Source organism: Polistes canadensis, unplaced genomic scaffold, assembly GCF_001313835.1.
Source record: "Polistes canadensis isolate GaletaPanama2010 unplaced genomic scaffold, ASM131383v1 scaffold_84, whole genome shotgun sequence".
Classification (NCBI taxonomy): Eukaryota; Metazoa; Arthropoda; class Insecta; order Hymenoptera; family Vespidae; genus Polistes; species Polistes canadensis.
The window spans coordinates 192,261-213,207 of record NW_014569631.1 but is presented as its reverse complement, the minus strand read 5'-3'; the positions used below and the strand labels follow the sequence as shown (position 1 = coordinate 213,207).

Below are 20,947 nucleotides of genomic sequence, written 5' to 3'. Positions count from 1 at the left end.
TTCTTTCCGTGAGTCCGATGTTAAAAGACGAGTCGCCTATGGATGCACCCACGGCTTCGACAGAACCAGGCTGCTGCTTGCTCTCAAGTATTCCGTTAGAGCCCGGAGGCTGCATTCGTTCGCTATTATCGTGGAATGCGGAATATGATTACCCTTCACCTGGGAACTTAAGAGATTCGACATCGCATCTTTTGGTTAAAGAAGACCGTAGGGGTGCTTTTGTCACGATACTGCGGATCGAACATGAAATTCATAGTACTTATAAATATTTAGATAGTATAGATTAATTGTAATTGAATCTGGTAATCAGATAGAAAATAGATTAATTATTATATTTAACTAGTAAACACGTGAAACATCATATCATTTATACGTAATTATATCTCGTGTAAGTATCTCAAAGTAATCTGGATAATCAATTGACAGTTAAACTCAGTAGCTACATATACAGAAGTCGGAGCACATTATGAACAGGAAATTATCATATGGATGCATGTTAAATAGATACGTTTGAGAATAGTTAACATCCGTTGTGCCACACATATGCGCGGATCATCATGAACAGCTCCCTGTGCATCCGTTTTATCGGTGAAACATACAGTTATTAAGAGGTATACTATAGCTAGAAAGTTTCTGACCACCCATGGCAATCATGTGGAACTCTCTATTTCTTATCCCTCTGTCTCTACCTTTTTTCTTTCTTTTTTTTTTTATCTCATAAGAATCGTCGGAAGGAGTATCCTAAACGTAGGAGAAAAGATTGATGGTCGTTGAAGAGTATCCAAACGTCAGAGCTCGAGATGGAACCTCGAAAGGGATCTCCAATGGCATCGTGACGCAATAGAAAACGGTTATTTCCGACAAGATACGACTGCGAAGAGGTTTCCAAGCATAGTCGTCGAGAATGACTAACGGGCTTGTTCGTCTTTCGTAACAGGTGAATTCAATAGCCGTGCTCTCTGGTACTCGCTGCTTCATCTTCTTCTCTCTTGCGGGCTACGTGCGTTTCGACGACTAAAACTCGATAATTGACAGCTATCCGTGCGGGGAGATCTCGAGTGCTTCATTTTTTTCAGGATAACAGTATTCTTTTTCAAGTGCTTCGCTAGCACTTTCGATGCGATCCTTAAAACTTTCTTCATTTTTTCTTTATTTCATTCACTTTCTCTCCCTCTTTCTTGTTCTCCTTCTTTTTGTATTTTTTTTCTGTTAATTTTTTTTTAGGTTTATTTATTGATTCGTGCTTTATGCATCACATAACTTTTAATTATTCTTAGTTTAAATTTCATTTATTTATGTAATTATTCGAGCCGCATTATTAGATATACTTTTAAGTTAGTTAATATTATTTATTCCTCTTTTTATTTTATTTGTTCCTTATTTTAAATGCCAATCGAACAAAGAAGTATCTAATATAAAAATATAATAACATGAAATATTCAACCTTCCAATGGATTACCATGGTATCAAGAAGCATCAGTAAAGTGGAGAAACTGTAAAAGTAATGTAGTTTAGATATCGTCGAGAAAAGACTCTTCGAATATCATAAAATGAGCTATTACTTATATCTGATTGTTCGATGATTCTTAACGAGAAAAGGTAAATCGAGTTGAAATGCTGACTAAAAGAGGTCGGACTGGATTTAGCGTGAGTTTGTAGATTCAGAATGTAACAGGGTCAGAGATCACAAGATCAATGCGGAGGTGGAGTCGTGGAGGCGGTTAAATGAAGTTATGCAAATTACGAAGAATAAACGGATAAAGTTCCGTGAGGCTGCTATGATTAACCGAAGAGATCAACCACCGATGTTTCTCCCAAGCGTCTGAACCTGGGAACTCTTCCACGGTTAATTATGACAATTAGCAAGTGCTGCTGTTTCTATCTCCGCTTCCTTACTCTCTCTCTCTCTCTACTTCTCTTAGACCTACACAGGTGCGCACGCGTACAGAAATACACATATATTCTTCTCTCCTTAATGCATAAAGTGTTTGGCCCTCAGTAGAGGGAAGTTCTTGTTCTGTCACCTTCAAAGACTCTGACTTCCGCGTGTCACGTTGCGAACATACTTCTAGACTGGTCCTGGCTAGTAAGCGCGAGATAGGTTGACAGGAAGACAGGCTCGTTACACGATCGTCAAGCAGTGATCTCGATTCGAAAAGAGCCTCTTGTTTCTTGTAATTACGCCTGTGAAATGTTTACTTATGCTAGTACGCTTGTTTTTTTACGGGAACGTATGTAGAAATAAATTTCTATTAGTCAATTCGCGTTGCTATCGAGTAGTTCAATTAAGAATTGATCGTACATCGCTATCAAAAACAAATCTAGCGAATTTACGAAATATACTCGATGAATCTGTAAGGAACGTTGAAAAGGAGAAAAAACGATATAACGTAATAAACACTCATTATCTCTTTTTTTCTTTCGATAAAGTGGAAATCATTGAAGTAAAGTCCGTTGAGACGAAAACTGCGTTCGGAGCTTTTTTTCGGTCGATTATAAGGAGGGTTAAGAGACTATCGAGTATTCATTATGTCTAATGACCTCTCCGAGCGGCAAGTGCTTTTAGGCACGAACGATGGAACGTGAGGTGGCATCGGAGGCAGTGCCGACGGTGCGGCAAAGGTACTCGAAACAATGGGCTTCGATTACTCAGGGCCTCGATGTTCATATGAGGGTGCTCGAGCAACAGGTCGGTAACACGTACATGCTCTCTATTTATAAGCCTACCTGAGCTAGAATTACGTGTGTTCGAAGATAAACCGACCAACTCTTCATATTCCCCTAGATACGGCAGCCTTTCTTTATCYTTTTTTTTTTTTTTTTTTAAATCTGACCAAGAGAGTGTGAAAGAAAGAAAAAAAGATAAGAAAAATTCTTTCAAGATTAACCAAGACGAAGAGTCTCGAGGCGTCAACAAGCTCGCTTGTATCGCTTGAAACCAATCTTTGGAACGTGATTCAAGCCACTACATGATAGTTATCGATTTTGTTGATAAGCTATCGGAAACTCGCTTTTTCCTTCATTACTTTCACATCGATCTTATTAATCCTCTTTTCTTCCTACGTTCCGGGTTGGTGTTTCAGGAAGCACGCGATCATTTCGTGTCGGAGTGAAAAGGAAAGATATTTTCATGGCAATAGGACGGTGTAACATTTGCCTCTTGTTCTCTCTTTCTCTCTCTCTCTCTCTCTCTCTCTCTCTCCTTGCGATTGAAACGTCCTCACAATCGATGTTGATCAATTCTTCGATCGGATAGCTCGCTTGATCGTTCGACAGCACGTAATAACGCATATTACTGCAATGTGCGGCAATTCTTCTGATGTAGATATTGTAATACCTTGTTGAAAGATCTCATCGTATCATGTCTGTGCATAGCTTTGTGAGATACACATCTGCTGTCTTGTTTCTTCTCCGTCTATTTTTTTTGTATGTACTTTTAGTGATCTATTTATGTAGCTATCTTCCCCGCTTTCTCAATTTTTCTAACCATCATTTTTCTCTTTTTTTTTTCTCTCGATGATTCTACACGCACTTCTATAGGCAAGCGCACACCGCGAATTTCCAACATACAATAACGACAGGGTATAATGATCGTTCTTTTATCCTTAATCACGAACTCACACTGAACGTTCGCCTCATGGAGTACGTACTACCTTGCGCCACCATACAATTAACTCGATATTACTATCGAGCATACAACTCGACCCTAAGTCGCTTGCATTCTTCGCATTCGCCCTACCCGACCGTGTGTATCTCCTGTATCTATCAGGAAAAGGGTAATAAACGTGTAATCTTGCCTTCCGTTTTCTCCCTCTCTCTCTCTCTCTCTCTCTTTCATTCTTTTTATCTTCTCTTTCCTTTTTTTCTTTTAAATTCGTTCGTATATTCTTTAGAAGCATAAAGAATGAACTTGGGGTTCTTAACAATTTTGCTCTTTCGTAATTCCTTCCGGTCCATATTATCTTATGAATAAGAAAAATATTTTGTTTGGATTTGTACACATTTTTTCTCTCTCTCTGTTTCTCTCTTTTCTTTCGTATATCTTTTGAGATTCAAAAAAAGATTTACATTAGAAAATTGTATAATCCGCGTAGATTTAACAAAGTTCACACAATCGGATAATAAAAGAGGAATTCTTTTTTATTTGTACTATATTCTGTACTACTTTTTTTTTTTTTTTCACCGTGGCTTTTGATCTTCCACGTTCTTTATTTACATCTTCTAGCTTTTCTACCTTCGTCCCCTCCTCTTTACATAGGACCTTCTAAAGGGAAAGACAAGCATTTAAATGTAGAGTTTACATCAAGAGAAATACTAAACACGTATAAACACTCGATTTGGTGTTCGCTTTGAGGAATGCATCAATTACTTAATCAGAGCTTACTGTTTTGATTTTCTCTCTATTCAATGAAATATTCAAGTTTTCTATAAGGATATACGAAATCGTTCGTTTTAATTTTTATAACGTTTGGTATGGCGGAAGTACTCAGAATAATAATTTTCTAAGCAAAAATCTTTCTTTGATGAACTATTGATTTTTAGGTTAGATAGAAAAGCATTATTATCGCAATATTTGAAAACATTTTGTTTTCATTTATTTTCTTGTTATCGTACGGTAGATGATAATGGGGCGTTGTCGATATGTTAAAGCACTCTCACCTATAATCGGAAACTTCGGGCGCCTTCTAGAATCGATCGTTGCTATTCGCGCGTAATAACAGGAAGAACCGTCGTTCGATCATGATAATTAAAACACGGCACGCTGTAATCTTCAGCCTATTAAAGGCCATCAATTACACGTGGCTCGTCTCATGGTGGGCAGCATCCTCGAGCTGAATCTTGTCTGCGAAGTGCATAATTTAGGACGTGGCCACTGCCATCACGTTCGATAATGGTCGACGGGATTTTCGAACGAATCGATACGCTTCTCGGAAGGGTCGACGATTTAAGAAGAGTGGAGCCACTTTCAAAGAATTTCGATGAAGTTTCAGTGGTCCTTGATTAGAATTTCTTTTTTTTAATTCTTTTACGAAGCTTGTATTCACGTCTTTCCTTTAGAAGATGACCATCTTCTCCCTTCCTTTCCTTTCCTTTTCTTTTTTTTGCGGACATGTGCCTGATCGAGGGCTACGAAAGATTGGAGGGTCGATCGGATTTTTCTTTCTCCGAGAAGATAGATCTTCGCGTTTCGTTTTAATGTTTATATTTTCTTTTTTTTTCGTTCGGAACGTCGATGAATTCACTCGAATGGGTTATCCACCAGTATTCGCATTTCTTATGTAACCATAATTCCTCCTGGTAATAGAAGTGTACAAAAACTTGAAAATATTCGGTTGAGAATTTTTGTCGAAATAAGATCGGGTTTCTAAAAGTATCTCGATATTTGAGAATATTGGGATTCTCGAGAATCTCAAGATCCATGAATCATGTTCCGAAACTATCTTATAGAAAATGTTTTCAGCAATATTCCTTATATTAGTATATTGTTTCTGACAATAATTTTTTATTTCGTTAAATAAATTTTATTTGTTAACTTTGATATAAGATAATGCATAAAAATTGTTAATCGAATTTTCGACCTATCTCAAGCATCGGATTCTCGAATTTTTCACGTTTTCGCACACCTCTATTTGATAATTGTTTGCTTGATCAATTGTCAAGAAACAACGAAAATAAAAACATATCCTTTTCGAAGGAATGCATAGAAGAACAATGAATGATACACCATCAACAATAAAGAAAACCAGTCGGTCTGCTATAATAGGTACCTACGCTAACATAAAAACTTGATATACCGGACCTACGGCACTTCGCGGCGCAAACCTCTTTTTTTTCTATTTCACATGTATGACCTCCGCCAAGCAAAGTCGCGTTAGGCAAATGGTCTCTTAACACGGTAACCTTCTGAATGTACCCTGAATCTTTTGTGATCCTCCAAATCTTACATCTATTCGTCATTTCTTTTTTATTTATTTTCTCTTGTAAACGCTAAATGCGATCGTTATTAACATTTGATTGCAATGATTAATACAAAATCATAAATCTTTAATAATAAACGTTAAAATAAATGGATTTTCTTTATATCGTTTTCTCCAATATAATCAAAGATAGAATTCGTCGATTATCCTTGCGAGGAAATACTTCTACGTTTCTCTATAGTATCTTATCGATCTCTTGTATGCACCATGGTCGAGCTGGATGAACGCAAAGTAGAAACTGAGAAAGAGAGAGAGAGAAAGAGTAAGAGTGAAGAAAATTATCTGTTACGGAGGGGGAGCAGCAACTACCAGCGGCAACAGCAGCAACACCGGGACTGGTGATTAATTATCATGCAAAGTAGCGGTATCAACGTTCTTCGTCCTTTAAAAGCGCTCGTAAGCAAGAATCGATGCGTGCGGTGGCGGCAGCATATTAGCGGCATATTGCCGACATGATCCTACTATACTTCAGCCCACGATATATCTTTACATTTGATGTTCCTGACTATAATGTATATACTTCAGTATGTATATAATATCTACGTCGAAAAACATAAGTCGAAAAAAAGAAATTACATGTCGATTAATTGCGAAACGTGACTATTTCCCCCCTTTAATTCTTCTTCCGTAGTTACGTAATCAATTTTCTTTTTTGGGACAGATGATTTTTTTCCAAAGACAAATTTATTCTTCGTTCAAATTCTTACCTTGCAACTTATCCAAGGAAAAAATTTGGCAAGCCTTTGTTCGTGACGTGCATTTTTATATTTAGGATTTTATCATTACCCATGTTGTTCATTGTTTTAATTTTTTTAGCGTTTTAGTGTTGCTGCACATATGTGTTATTATAATCATATTAAAAGAATTTCTTAGTTTTTTTTTTTGCTTTTGTGAATTATTTAAACATTCAAAATATTTTATAATAGTTCAAACGAATATAAAAATTTTTAAAAGTCAAATGATTATTAATTTTTCAAAATAAGAGTAAGTAAAGTTATAGAGTCTATCAATTGATATAAAGCGTGATTGAGAATCGTGATTCTAGTAGACATCTCACAAAGGAGCGGTGAATTTCTGGAAGATCAAATGCAGAAGTTAGATACACGCTAGTATTCATCGAAAGCAGAATGTCGATTGTTCGTACGGCATATACGAAGGATTACCGAGCGTGCATGAGAGACTCGCGTCTCGAATGGATCTAGCAAGGGAAGGTGATCAGCCCCCGAGGAAGAACAGAACAATGATTGAATAAACGCGCGCGTGTATGCAAAAATCATAAGAGACAGCAATAGGAAAATGGTTGCATTTTTGCAGGCAATAAATGCAATTTAAAATAAAATTTGTCACAGACGCATATTTGCACGATTCTCGTTGTTCTTTTGTTGTGGGTGACTGTTGTGTGAGTTAACAAAAGGAAAGATTCATACGTACTTTTACTTCAAAGCCTTCGTACGAAGACAATGACTACGACGAACAATAAGGAATTATCGGAGAACTTGGAATTCTAATTTCTTCGTCCTCTTCCTTATTTTTTTTCTTTCTTTTTGAAACATTTTGCTTTTTTTAAAGTTGCATTTGATATATTTGTAATCGATGGGGATGTGCTACATTAATGTTTCTTTCGTCAATGTTCATTTCTCTCCTGAGAATATGTCAGTAAGACTAATTCTGTCCTAGATGCAATATAAAATTTCAGAACTCATTGAATATTCTTATCACACCATGTTTAGGTGATTGTGAGAAACGTTAATGATGTTGCGATAAATAACGACTGTTCGACAAAAGAGGACGTTACTGATATCTATCGTTTTCATTTCTTTCTCTCTCTTTTTCCATTGCCATCCAATCGCACGGCGGTAATTTGTTTAATCGTTTCCTTTAGCAAAGGAAGAATCGATGATATCTTCGCTTGGCTCGGAACAATCTGCTTGAAAATACGTTGGAATACCTGCAGTACTAATTTTGCAACTAGTTATCCTATAAAGATTTTCGCGAAGAATATTTTGCGTCTAAAGAAAATTTGAACGTAAGATTATTTGAGGGGTGTAATTAATTAATGAAATAATTTTTTACGATGTATAACGTAGACGTGTTTAAGAGTTCGAGTAATTAGGAGATGCTAATGATAGTAGCGAGAGAAGGAACGCATTCATGTTTTCATAAGAAAGCCATCGAAAAGATACGCACACCCAAAGAGAAATTTTCTTTCGTCCCCTTCGAGTCGTGGTGTTTACACGTCACAGAGAAAGTCTCGAAGTTGGTGGTGTGTCATGAACGCGCGTGCGCACAGTAATGTTATTTACCCTACGTTTACATGGAAAACCTGAAATAGTAAGTTTGCTTTGGGCGCGGTACCCCTTGGCGGCTCGTTACTTTCTTCTCCCTTCTCGTTTTATTTTTTGACTCACACTCTCCTCAAAGCATTCGTATCCCTACGACGAGTCCTCCATCTTCGACTCGTCTTTGTGAGCCACTTAGCGAGGAATCGAGGAGGGCAAACATGGTCTTCTTGGAGTCCTAAGTAAGGTTTTCTCGATTTTACGTGGGAAAAGGATACATCCGAGCGTTTATTAAGATTCTTTTATTTTCTTCGAGTACACATTTGCCTCTCAGCAAATGGCTACCTTGGCAAAGAATTATTTTAAGATCCGTCTAATATATGAGAGTAGAAACGATAGACAGAGTAGAAGAAAGTTGAGGGAGAGAGAGAGAAACGATGCAACGACGTTGTCTTCCACGCACGATTCTTTGTAAGGTCGAGGTGAAGGGACCTTAATGACTGTATACCGAGGGACGAGTATGGAGTTTAAAGAAACAGTGGATCCTGTTCTCTCCCGAGAAGAAGGCATGCGCACCTGTATCGACCTTTATCGAAGTAACGTGGTTTAATTCCTTACAAAGTCATGATGCTCTTTTTACGCGAGGTTTTCAGATCAACGCGACATCTCGACTAGGAAACCAGTATAAGGAAGGACAGGGTTAATGGTTGGAACAGTCCGTACTCCTAAGAAGCACCTACGATGAACGTAAACGCAATTCTATGAAATTTCATTTCAAGACTTGCGTTCAGTAATTCTCAGCAAGCGTTACGGTATCTTGTTAACTTCAAAAGGTTAGAAAATGATTTGTTCAATTCTATTTGGATAATATGGATAATATAAGATGACTATGTTACTTTAAAAATCATAATATAGTGGCAAGAAGACAATTAAGCTCCTGGTATTACGAACGAGTGATTAAAATCAAAACGAATCAGCTGATGGCAATAATAGATGTCCACCGAAATCTACTATCCGGGAGAGTAGGTGAGAGATAGAAAGATAGAGATAGAAAAAGAGAAAGAGAGAGAAAGATATCCAGTGGTAGCATCCTCATCGTATAATAAAATGCTCGAGCCACGGAGTCTGTCTCGGTCCCCTTCGTTTCGTCATACATCCGGCTACGGATTGGTAGAGCCGAATAATAATTCCGCGACGTTCCGATCTACCCGGCGACGAAGCAGGAGATAAAAAGGAGAGAGAAAAAAAAAAGATAGAGAGAGAGAGAGAGAGAGAGAGATGGTCAGGACGTTGTTAACACGTCGGTGAGGAATAATAAAGAGTAAATAGAGTAGAACGGGTTCGATCGTGCCGTAGTCACATAACGACTAGAGATTACTCTGGTGGTGAGCCAGGTGCCAGGCCACCCTTGTGTACCCCTATAAATAGCACATCGAGAAAAGAGGTAGGTGCATCCTCGTCGTCTATCTTCTACCACGACGACGAAGAAGAAAGAAGAACGGTGTCGAATACGCTCGAGTTGCTCCTGCTCGCGAAGAGATACAAGCCATCGGCTTCAGGATGGCAAACCGGATGCGAGAGAGTTTGCGACTTCGAAGAGGACCTCTGCCACCCAATAAAAAGAGAAAGAAAGAGTAAAAGAGAGAAAGAGAGAGCGCTAGTCCTACTACCCTCTTCGTATGTAAGATGAAAGATACAATCTCTCGACCGACTTCTGACTCGAAGGTGCAGGTTCGTTCTATTCTTCACGACAAGACCTGCCGACGACGTTTAAGCGCCGTCAGCCTTGAAATGATGTTAATCGCTCGCGCGAACACCCACGTTACGAGACGTCGTTAACCCTCCGACGACACAGTGGTTCATGCGACGATGTCTCTTTTTGCTCGAGGACTCCATGAACGATTCTCTTCTTTTTTTTTTTCTTGTACATTTTATCTTTCTTTCTTTCATTCTTCTTTTTCTGTATCATCTCTGGATCGAGGTCATCGCGTGATCGGAAATAAGAACAAGAGGATCATCGAGCAATTTTCATTTCTCATATCTTTTTGCTTATTGTTAGCCTTGCTCGAGATCGTTTCCTTTTTTTTTTTTCAAATCTTGCATCCGTTATTGGGAAACTCTTTCGCTGCTCTTGATAATACAAATTACCGAGAGAAAAAGAAAGATAAGGGTAAGACGGGAAAAGTTTCTATCGATGATAATTCTCGATTATACTTGTTGTTATCGTAATTTTAAGGATATTCGTCGAAAGATTAAAGTAGCGTCAACCGAGAACAAGAGCAAAGGAAATAGAAGAATAAAGGTGAAAAAAGGGGAGAAAGAACAACGGCTTGTAGCTACTCGAGAATGGAACAGTCATGAAAAGGATCCGCGTATTCTGTTACTATCTTATTACGAGCCTCCGCAAATGGTCTTCATCGAGGTAAGAGAGCGTGTTCCAGCAGGACTGATATTTCCTCTACCATCCTTTCTATCATCTAATACTTATTTTTCTTTTCTTTTCCTTAGCTCTTGCAACTATGTCTTAGAAGTTGATAGTAGTAGTGGGTGGGAAGCAACGGTGTTCGGTGTTGGTGGAGGATGTTATTAATCTCAGAATGGACGTCACGCGCTATCGAGGACGTAGCTTATGGGGATAGATGGATAGTAGAAATATAAAGAAAGAGAGAGAAAGATAGACAAATAGACAAACAGATAGAGACATACAGAGAGAGAGAGAGAGAGAGAGAGAAATAAAGAGAAAGAGAAAGATATAGCATGGCTTGAAAAGGTGAGGGTGGAGGTAGAAGAACACCGATGTTTCCGAGAGTTCATTCTTCATGGTCGAGCGACTTTTTCGTATGTACCCAATGCCGGACGATTAACGATCACGCTCGGCGTCGTGCTCGTTAAGCGATAATTTCTTTTACTCTTGTGTACGATGTCCAGTAGAGGCGAGAGAGATCATCCCTCCTCGAGTCGAAGACGAATGGCTACCTTTGCCTGTTCCATTATCAGAGCGTGACGACAACGATGACGACTAAGGGCTATCTATCGAGTTTATCGATGCGTTCTTGGATCGAATTTGTATGCTTTTTTTCAAGTTACTATGCAAAGTCAAATGCACATTTAATGAGAACAAATCGATTTATTTGATAAAATGTGTTATTGCTTTGTGTGTTGCGAACAACTAAATATTGTAGATGCTTAAGTACTTATTGTTAGATAATCACGAACCTTCACAATAATAGCAACAAAAAAATAAGATAATATCCCTGCGACTCGAGAATTTTTCTTATGAGAAAGAAACAAAATGGAAGGTAGTGAATGTCGAGGTCTTCTATTCTCTTACATAATTCCCGATTATCTTGTATTACCTCGAGATTTGTTAATTTTTCTTCTTTTTTTCTCTACGTGCTCGCATAATTGTGTGAATATTGTGCGAGAAGAACAATTGTAGGAAGTCGAAACGGTAGAAGGGTATATCGACGAGCTTTGAATACTTCTGAGAGTTTTCTTTGCTAATTTTCTTAAGTATTGCCTATTGTTGTTTTGCTTCATTTTTTGTTGTCTTTTTTGGAGCTGAAGATAATATATAACAAGACAGATAAATCAAAATTCTTTTTGAAACTTGCTTGATTCTTTTAATATAACAAAAAGTAATAGAGAAAAATTGTTGTATTGTTACGACTTGAAAATTTACTTCTTACGACAACATAATTTTCGATGGAAATTAATTCGCGATCAGAACAATGCTTATCTCTTTCTATTTCTTTCTATTTATCTATTAATCTATCTTTAGATTGAAGATTCTTTTGGAATGGAAGAACGATTGAGAGACATAGAACATTCTAATGTTGTTCTTCTAACTATAATACAACACATACATATATAAATTATAAAGTAGACAGGGTATATATATTCTACATATGTATGCATGTCTTGCAAAAGTTATCGTTCTATCTCTAATGTCTCGTATTCCTCGCTATGTACTCGATCGTAAAGGAAATGTGTTAGAATACCGCTAGAATCGCACTAGAAAATACATTTTGACCTCGTGACAATGATTTTGGTAAATACAATAAGAAGTAGAACGTTATACGGGATCCGATTTACGATCAAGAGAGAGTACTTGTCTCGGTTAGTAATACCATGAGAGCTTTAGTCGATGCAATCCGTTTACTTCTACGCTACGAATTTACTTTATTATTTATCGTAATTTTTTCTTTTTCATGGAAAAACAAAATAGGATATTTAAATGAAAATACGCGAAGATAAATTCAAGCGAAAGAAAATGAATGAAAATCATGAAATTAATTTGATGTGATTTTTTGTTCAGATCTTATCTCATTCTTCATATTTGCGAACAATATTTTGAGGTTGTCATTCTGTAGAGTAAATCGATCCTTCGAAGAGACCAGTGGTCGTTCATAGTATTTAGTAGCTTGGAACACCGAATTCGACAACACGTTCCTTTGCAAGGAGAATTTCGTCGAAATGCTCGTTCGGAAGGATATTCTTACTTCGTACACCGGATGTTACTTTTCAAAGACCGATAGAAGAAACTGGTAGGATCGATCGGTTCGATGTATGTATATATACATACCTATGTATGTATAGGGTTAGTCTTCGTTTTCGATATCGTTTCTACGAATGAAATTATCTTTCGTAATATTCATCATAAGCGACTACATCGTAGTTAGTTCCGTGTTAGAATCTTTCATTAATTTTAAATTAGAACCGGTTTTTTCTCTCGCTCAAAGATATTTCAGATATCAAATGTATTCGGCGGTGTATGATGTCATACAAAAAGTTACAGAAGAAAAAAGTGATATGACGTCAGGTTATTGCACGACCGTTCGATGTCAGAATAAAAAGAAAAAGAAATTGAAAAAATATTAAGTAAAAACATCGAAGAAGGAAAGAAGAAGAAGAAGAAGAAGAAATGACGACGATCGGATCGCTCATCGGAGGATGACCGTCGACCTCTTCTAGCGTCTAGCTCACGAACTCGGATACCGTACGAAAGCGTTTTCGCATCAACTCCGAGCTCTCTTTATTGCCCTTCTCTATTTCTTCGCGCGATCCTACTCAGTTCCATCTTCCTCCGTGGCTTCTGCTTACGGTACTTGTTTTCTCAGAAGACTACTACGCGTACCATACAAAATTCTCCTACCAACTCGTTCCCTTTCATTAGCAACTATAATAAGACGCCTTCCTTCTCGAATTCACCGAATATGGAATATCTATACCTTGCTGTTTAGCTAAAGCTAGTATAGTAGAAAAAAACGTAATTTAAGACTGCAATCGAACTTCTTGCATGATTCTTCAAGAAAAATAGAAATTTCGAAAGGTTTCCCTTACGGAAGATGATTTGATTTTGCGTTATTCTCAACGATTCTACACTTGTGATTTTATCGATTATATTTGCGAAACGACCGGTAATTAAAATTGATTCTTTGCTTGATTATGCAAAATCCTTTCGGACTATATTTATCTATGTGTGTTTATTGTATATTTTTTTGTATTTCTGTGGAAGACTCTAAGGAAGAACGAGAAATTGAAAAAAAAAATTAGTACGAGTTTGAGAGAAAAGAAAAACGAAGTACGGTAACCTGTATCATGACCGGTCGTCAATAAAGATTCTTCCTCTCTCTTTCTTCTGGCGAGACCACTTGAAACGCTTATTTCGTTATTACCAGAAGTAGGCCAATAGTGCAGGTTTGTTAGACCCACTGGGCTACATTTTGTTATGCTTAGACGAGAACAAGATTGTCTTTAAAACGGTTTAGACTACTTGATTTGACCGGTTGACCGAATTCGGTGAGTTCAGTAAGTAAGGTCAGGCTTATTTATCGTGTCTGATATACATACGTGTAAGTCGAGGTACCTTCGCTACATAAAATACATCTTCGAGGATTACCAAAATCGATAACCTTGTACTCGTAAAATGGATCATTGAGAACGATCAAATAGGTGGACCGATGATAGGAGTTTATTAACGTACTTAAAAGTGTTCTACGTGAGTTCGTGCAGTTACGTGCGAGGGATCTCAAGCCGGCCGCGTGGCAGACAAACGTACGGAATCATGCGCGCATTGAAATTCCCTCCTATCTCTTTGTAGCGAGTAGCTGATTTTTATCGAGTACATGACCGGTTACCGGGCGAACAGTTTATAAACCGCATTCGACATCGAGGTACGGGCAAACACGCAAGGAATACGAATGGTAACGCACTTTCCAGAAGATTAAGAGTACCGTGATCGACACTGAGTTCTTTTCTTATATGATTAAATGTTAATGGATTTACTTTCGATACATTTGATTTCTTCCTAAGGTAATTAAGTAATTGAAAGAAATTTCAAAACAATCATCAATGAGATATTAATAGCGCGTAGGAAAAAATATAATTAACATCGTAATTTAGCCGTCGATTATGATGAAACTCTGTGTGAAATAAAAAATAAATTATCTTCGATACATTATCGATAGTTTGAGGGTAAGAACAAGTTTATCTACGTTAAAAAAATATTAATAGTATTTTAAGTGTAATCCCGATAAAAATAATTTTATTTTATTTTTAGTTATATCGTGTGAACTTAAATGTTCGTTTGATTAAGTAGAAAATGAGGCATGGAAATTATGTGATTGCTTCGGGCAAGCAATTCACTATAACGTGAACATTTGATAATCAGCGAGAAGCGTGAAATGTTTCGATTACTTTTTGATTTTTGTTCTGTTATAAAAGATCCATGAGGTAAAAGCTGAAAGAAGGTCATTTAAACGGGTCACATTTGTCATGCAGATCGGGTATCCATTGATCACATCATTGTGTGTAATTCTTATACGAAAAAGAGCTCAGCTATAACTCAAAAAATAGAATGACGTCGTGGCTAGAAAATTCTTTCACGTATAGTAGAAATTTTTGAGGACGTTTTTTTTCTTTTTTTCCTATTTAAAATTCACTTTAAATAAAAATTCAACTATTAACCACATCTCAAATATTACACTATCTAACGACGTGACGACAATTTGTTAATTTCTTCTTATTATAATAGATTCACGTTAACCATGAAACTCAGTCTTTTACGTTGAAAAAAGTATAAAGTCTAAAGAATGTTTTTACCAGTCGCTAGGTCCCTCTTTCCATCTCTTTTTAACGCGTATATATCTTCGTGTCAGGTCAATGTCCGTTTCGTTGAAAAAATTTCGTCGCGAAGGAGACGCGACCGACTCATTCGTATTCACGCCTCGTAATTTCGGAGCATATCCAAATTCTGCAATAATCGCCGCGGAGCACGTTCGTGATTGTGTTAGAGCGATGTAAGAAATTTCCTAATCGAGATATTTTGAGAGATGACGGTGAGAAAGAGGATCTTTCAGCAAATACAATTTCAATATTTTCGAGAGATAAAGATTAAAGAAATAAAAAAAAGACAAAGTAATATTGGTGACTGTAGGATTTTATAGATCGTTGAATGAAATCGAATGAATCCCGTGTTTCTCTATAACCGACGACACTGAACTCCCGTGTTTTCTTTTTTCAAAAAACGTCCGAGGTTCTACGATGGGCAACGACGTCGTTCGATCTATCGAACACTTCGACAGACGTCGAACGGTTCGATTGCTTTGAGAATTACGTGATCGGCCGACCGTCCGTCAACCTCAAACACAGCATCGTTCTTTCTTCCCGCGCACGAGCGTCTCTTTTGAAGACGATGAACGAACAAGTGTCGACATCATTTCTGTCTCACTCTTTATGGCTTTTACCGTTCGGTATACCTGTACGAGCACACTCGCCTGTTCACTCATTCCCATCTATATGTAGTCTACTCTACATGATTGAAACGCTTGTTCAAGCGAAGATCAACCACGTCTATAACTTCGTAAAATATCCATGTTTTCTTTACGTATGGTTTTACAGTTTAACAGCGCATTCGCTTTATTAATACATTGGACGATGCACTGTGTAAAAAGTTATTGTTACGGAAGCGATAAAATATATATGAAAAAAGAAAAAAAAAACGAAGAGTGAAAAAGTACGCGTCGAAAATTGATCGAAAACAGTTCTTTGAGATTTTATTAAGGATTTTTACTTTCAACCTAGACAAGACAGATTTAATTTTTCCTTTTTTTAACGCGAATACGATCAAGATCTATCTGTCCCTCTCACAGCTCGGAAGGACCACGTTAGGCTTCCATTCGCTACGGTTATTGCCCCTCTCGGATCGCGTGAGCACAATCGCTTCTTACTCACACCCCATTACTTCATTTTATTTTCGTCGCTGTACCTAACGAGCGGCAAAACCGGAATCGTGCGCTGCCCATCCACGATACGGGCAAAAGGCGGTCTCGGTAATTAGCTTCTGATAATTAGTTATTAGTCATTGGTCACGTAAGAAACATTCTGCCTTTGGATGTGCTATCAACTTTAAATTCTTAACGTGGATCTATCGTCAGTGAGTTGCACGAACTCTTTCAATTTCTCGTCGTCTTTACTTTCATAGACTCTATTATATAATGATCACTATTAATGATCTATTTGTGTTTTATACGAGATAAAAATAATACTTTACTATTTTAATTGGAAGCACGTAGACAATATTTTGTTTAAAAATAGAAAAGTGATACAAGATTGATTCCCGTTTAAAATAGCGTTAATTATGATGTTGTTTTTCGAATGTGAGAAACTGGCATCTTTTAAACTGGCTATCTATTCTTCGATGGAATAAACCATTTATCAGGTAGATTTCTATAGATGATATAAAAAGAAAAGTTTTTGTGTAAAATAATGAGATACCCTCGATCATTAAATCTGTACAGCAATAAATTATTTGAGGAATTGGGACCTATTACTTTTGTTCCGCTTACCGACTTCTATTGTCTTTTAAATCGAATCAGCTGTTTAAATCAGTAATCTATTCAATATTGAAGTTATTTGAAGGGTATCTTTTTTTTTGAAAATAGGGCTATAAACATTTTTTCTCGCAACATGGGTAGAATACATATTTAACGCTTTTTATGCTACTATTTTGTCTTATTGTTGTTGAGTCAGGTAACATAAATAAATATAAGACGATATATTGTGCAAAATTTCACGATGCATCTTCGTTCGTTTCGTTCTACTCGTCGTCATCGTTATCGTCTACTCACGACATTAAGAGAATTCGATTCACCACAGGAATTCCTTTTATTCACGCGCGTTTCTCTCCATTATCGTCGGAAGAGAAGCTAAGGCAAGTCCTGGCCGACGGACACAAAGGGGTCTGTAGGACCCCATAGATTCTCCTAGTTTACATTTTTCGTTTTTGTTACTACGTCGCTTGGCAGCTAATAGGATCTTATTATGCTGATCTTTGGAATTTGTTTAACTCGTTATACCAGAGTAAGAACCCTATTCGATATTTTTGTCGAATGCTGCCGCGCACGAATCGATCGATTTTTCGAGATTCAAATCGATTAATTTGCCCGAAATTTTTTTTTTCTCGTTCGATCTAATCTGTTCATCAAAAATAAATTTCTTAATTAAAAATGAATTAATTGTGGACGATATTGGTAATGTTGAAAAATGACAATTGTTAAATTTTCATGGTTTTTCATGTTTATCCGTTTTGAGATGAAAAAGACTCCTTAGTATTTACGAGACGATGATATTTGTTTCGATATTCAAATATCCTATCTGTATTGTAAAAGGTGTTAATGTACATCCGACTTTTCTTCGGGGGGTCTACAAGATATAGAGTATTGTAATATTATTTACTATTATATGCTAGTTTGAATCATTTAGATATAAATTTCTTAGAATTGAATCAGTCAAATTTCGTGTTTTCAATCTAAAAGATAATTCGCGACTCGTGCATTTTCGAAATTCGAATATATTGCGGTGAATTTCGATTGCGAGTTTTCTGAAAGATTATCCAAATAAATAATGTCGCGTGCATACAATGCTGGAGGTTTGTGGGTTCTCGCGATATGCAGCGATTCACTTTCTAACTTGATCGAGAGCATCTTCTTTCAAGGCGGGATTCACACGGCCTAAGTGCATCGAAATTTGGCGTGCCTCGTTTGTCGCTCTCACGAAAGGAACTCGCACATCTCCGCTGAGATCATTGTAGCGAGCCGGAGGTGTCTCAACGCACATGGGAAATTTAATCCGTAGGAATGTCCACGAAGAGGATGAGAAAGAAGTAAGCGACGACAACGACGACGAAGACGACGACGAAGACGACGACGAATAAAAACGATCACTGATCTTGATCACTCGCTGTCACCAATACGATAAGACTCGACCCATCTTTGGTGATCGACGCGTGCTCACTTTTGCATGTATTCCGTTTATCGGAACTTTCACTAATTATTTCCCACGTTAATACGGACTTACCTATCGAGGACGGTCGTCGGGGTTCTTCGAAGAGCTTTACGAGATGCGGCAATCACTCGAGGATGCTTCTTACGTCTTCTTCTCTCACACAAGGCACGATATATTGAAATTTCGCGGGAAAACTCGAATACTTAAGCGCGTATTGCCAATTAGTTCACCCTATTTCGTACTTCTTTTTTACTTATCTTCGGATAAAAAGAGATAGGACTAAGTATAATATATAAAGTAGCACGAATGAACGAACGAACGAACGAACGAACGAATGAACGAACGTACGAACGACGGTGGGTGATTCTCGTTTTTGAGGGGCCGACCGAAACTCTCTCGCACCCTTCGGCGAATTGGTACGAGACAGAAGGCCTACTCACTGCTACTCTTTTTATATTTCTCTCTCGTTTTTTTTTCTCTCTTTCTCTCTTTCACACTCTCCCTCTCTCAAACATACATACTCTCTCTCGCTCTCTCTCTCTCTCTCTCTCGCTCTCTCTCTCGCTCTCTTTCTCTCTCTTTCTCTTTCTCTCTATTCTGTCTCCTCAAAATCACCGCGACACCGCACCGAACAGAAGTGAACTACTCGTGCGCCGCCGGTTCACGGTACCTTAAATACCTTGGCAGCCGTGCCGCCACCGCCGCAGTCGTCGCCGCCGTCGAGAATCGTGCGGCCCCTACCTTCAAAGCCGCCCCACGTCGCATACCCGGATTGGCGGGGGAGCAAGCAGGAACGATGCTCGCCGTACTCGCCGGATACAGAAGAGCATCCTCCGCCATCCCTTCTCGCCCCTTTCTGCCCCATCTGCCACCTCTTCCTCCTCCTGCACCACCTCCACCTCCTCCTCCACCACCTCCTTCTCCTCATCCTTCTCCTCATCCTCCTCCTCATCCTCCTACTCTTCCTCCTTCTCCTCCTTTTCCAGCGTTTATTCGCTTCTCTCCTACTCCAGTACCAAGCAAGGTATAACGGCCTCTCGCTCTCTTTCTACGTGCTCCGCACGCACATACAACGGTGGCAGTTGCATGAGAAAAGGAGAAGACATCCCGATACTCGAGCGATTCCCTCGCCATTCCATTCGCGTCTTTGCGCGCGTTTGTAACTACCTTTAAAAGCTGATCTTTTCTTTGATTTTCATATTACGTATCCTTTCATTCTTTCATATGTTGTTGCTTCTATTTCGCGCGAGGCTCGATATGTCACTTCGATATCGGCCGGTTTGTTGAATTGCTTTTTTTTTTAGATCGTACTAACCCTTTTCAGAGCTTTTTTATTTGACAGTTGTAAGATGACTTATAAGTAGAAAATGTGAAAATAGAAAGATTCTTTTTAGAATTGTCAGGACGACAAGGAGCAACGCTAAAGGCTTTACTTCCGTTTTTGCGCATGCGCAATTTTATGAGACGCGGGGAGTCTGCGCCCGGCGAATTCTCATTCGCACTTTGCGGCCCGATACGTGCGAAACGTGTCCCCCTCCCCACCCCACATAGCGTTGATTTTCAAAGATATGTGTGTGTTACCATCATTCTTACTGGCAATATTATTCCAGCCCCCTCCCCCATGGAATTTCAAGCGTTCGCGGATGGCAGCGGCGCGTTAATCGCACGTTCCGCTTCTTTTTCACGAACGTGTCTTTGCACGTTTACACGCGTGCTTTCAAGTGGCTCGCGTGTACTTACTCGAAGGAGGAGCGTTTTTCCACGAGTGTTCCGCGTTGCTTTTCATAATTAGCCGCCCATGTTCTACGCACGATAAAGTGGGACCCTCCGTTGAGTGGTTCAAGCGAACGAGATCAAAGCTCGTCCCTTTTTCTCTCTACTATGTATTACGTTGATGATATTCAAGGGCTGATCTTTCCCGTTTTTAAGGATGCGGAAGATATCATCAATGTATACATATTATTTTTTTCTCGTTTTCAATTGTTCATTAATAAGGAAAAATTTCATATTCCATGATATAATGTAGTCATTTTTCCTCAAACTGTTTTTCTCTAACGTTTTACACCTACAACTTTATTCTATTTGCATGCATAATTACATTTCATTCATAAACATTTATAACATATATCTCGTTTAATAATTTTATTCATATCGATTACAACAAATTTCCTTGAAATCTCGTGAATTCCAAGAAGCACGCTTTTAAATTGTGCTATACTTTATCCGGGAATTTGTTTCCAAGTGTAAACCGTAAGGATTGGCCAACGCTATTGGAAATTCAGCTTTGCTGACTCACTATCTGACCGATCTATCTAGGAACGATCGAGAGAAGGGACATCCTATAAATTATGAGCGTGTTTTGAACGTTCTCAGAAGATCAATTCGAAACAGCAGATTTTGCTT

At 38.2% G+C, this 20,947-nt stretch overlaps 1 protein-coding gene across 1 annotated transcript in view; it reads right to left on the bottom strand.

The window, feature by feature from the left end:
- Positions 1-19,030, bottom strand: part of LOC106786820 (titin) — a 38,591-nt gene extending 19,561 nt beyond the window's left edge. Inside the window, exon 1 of the mRNA XM_014748617.1 lies at positions 18,617-19,030. The gene's annotated coding sequence lies outside the window, so the exon portion shown is untranslated. The remainder of the gene's footprint in view (positions 1-18,616) is intronic.
- Between the last annotated feature and the right edge of the window lie 1,917 nt (positions 19,031-20,947).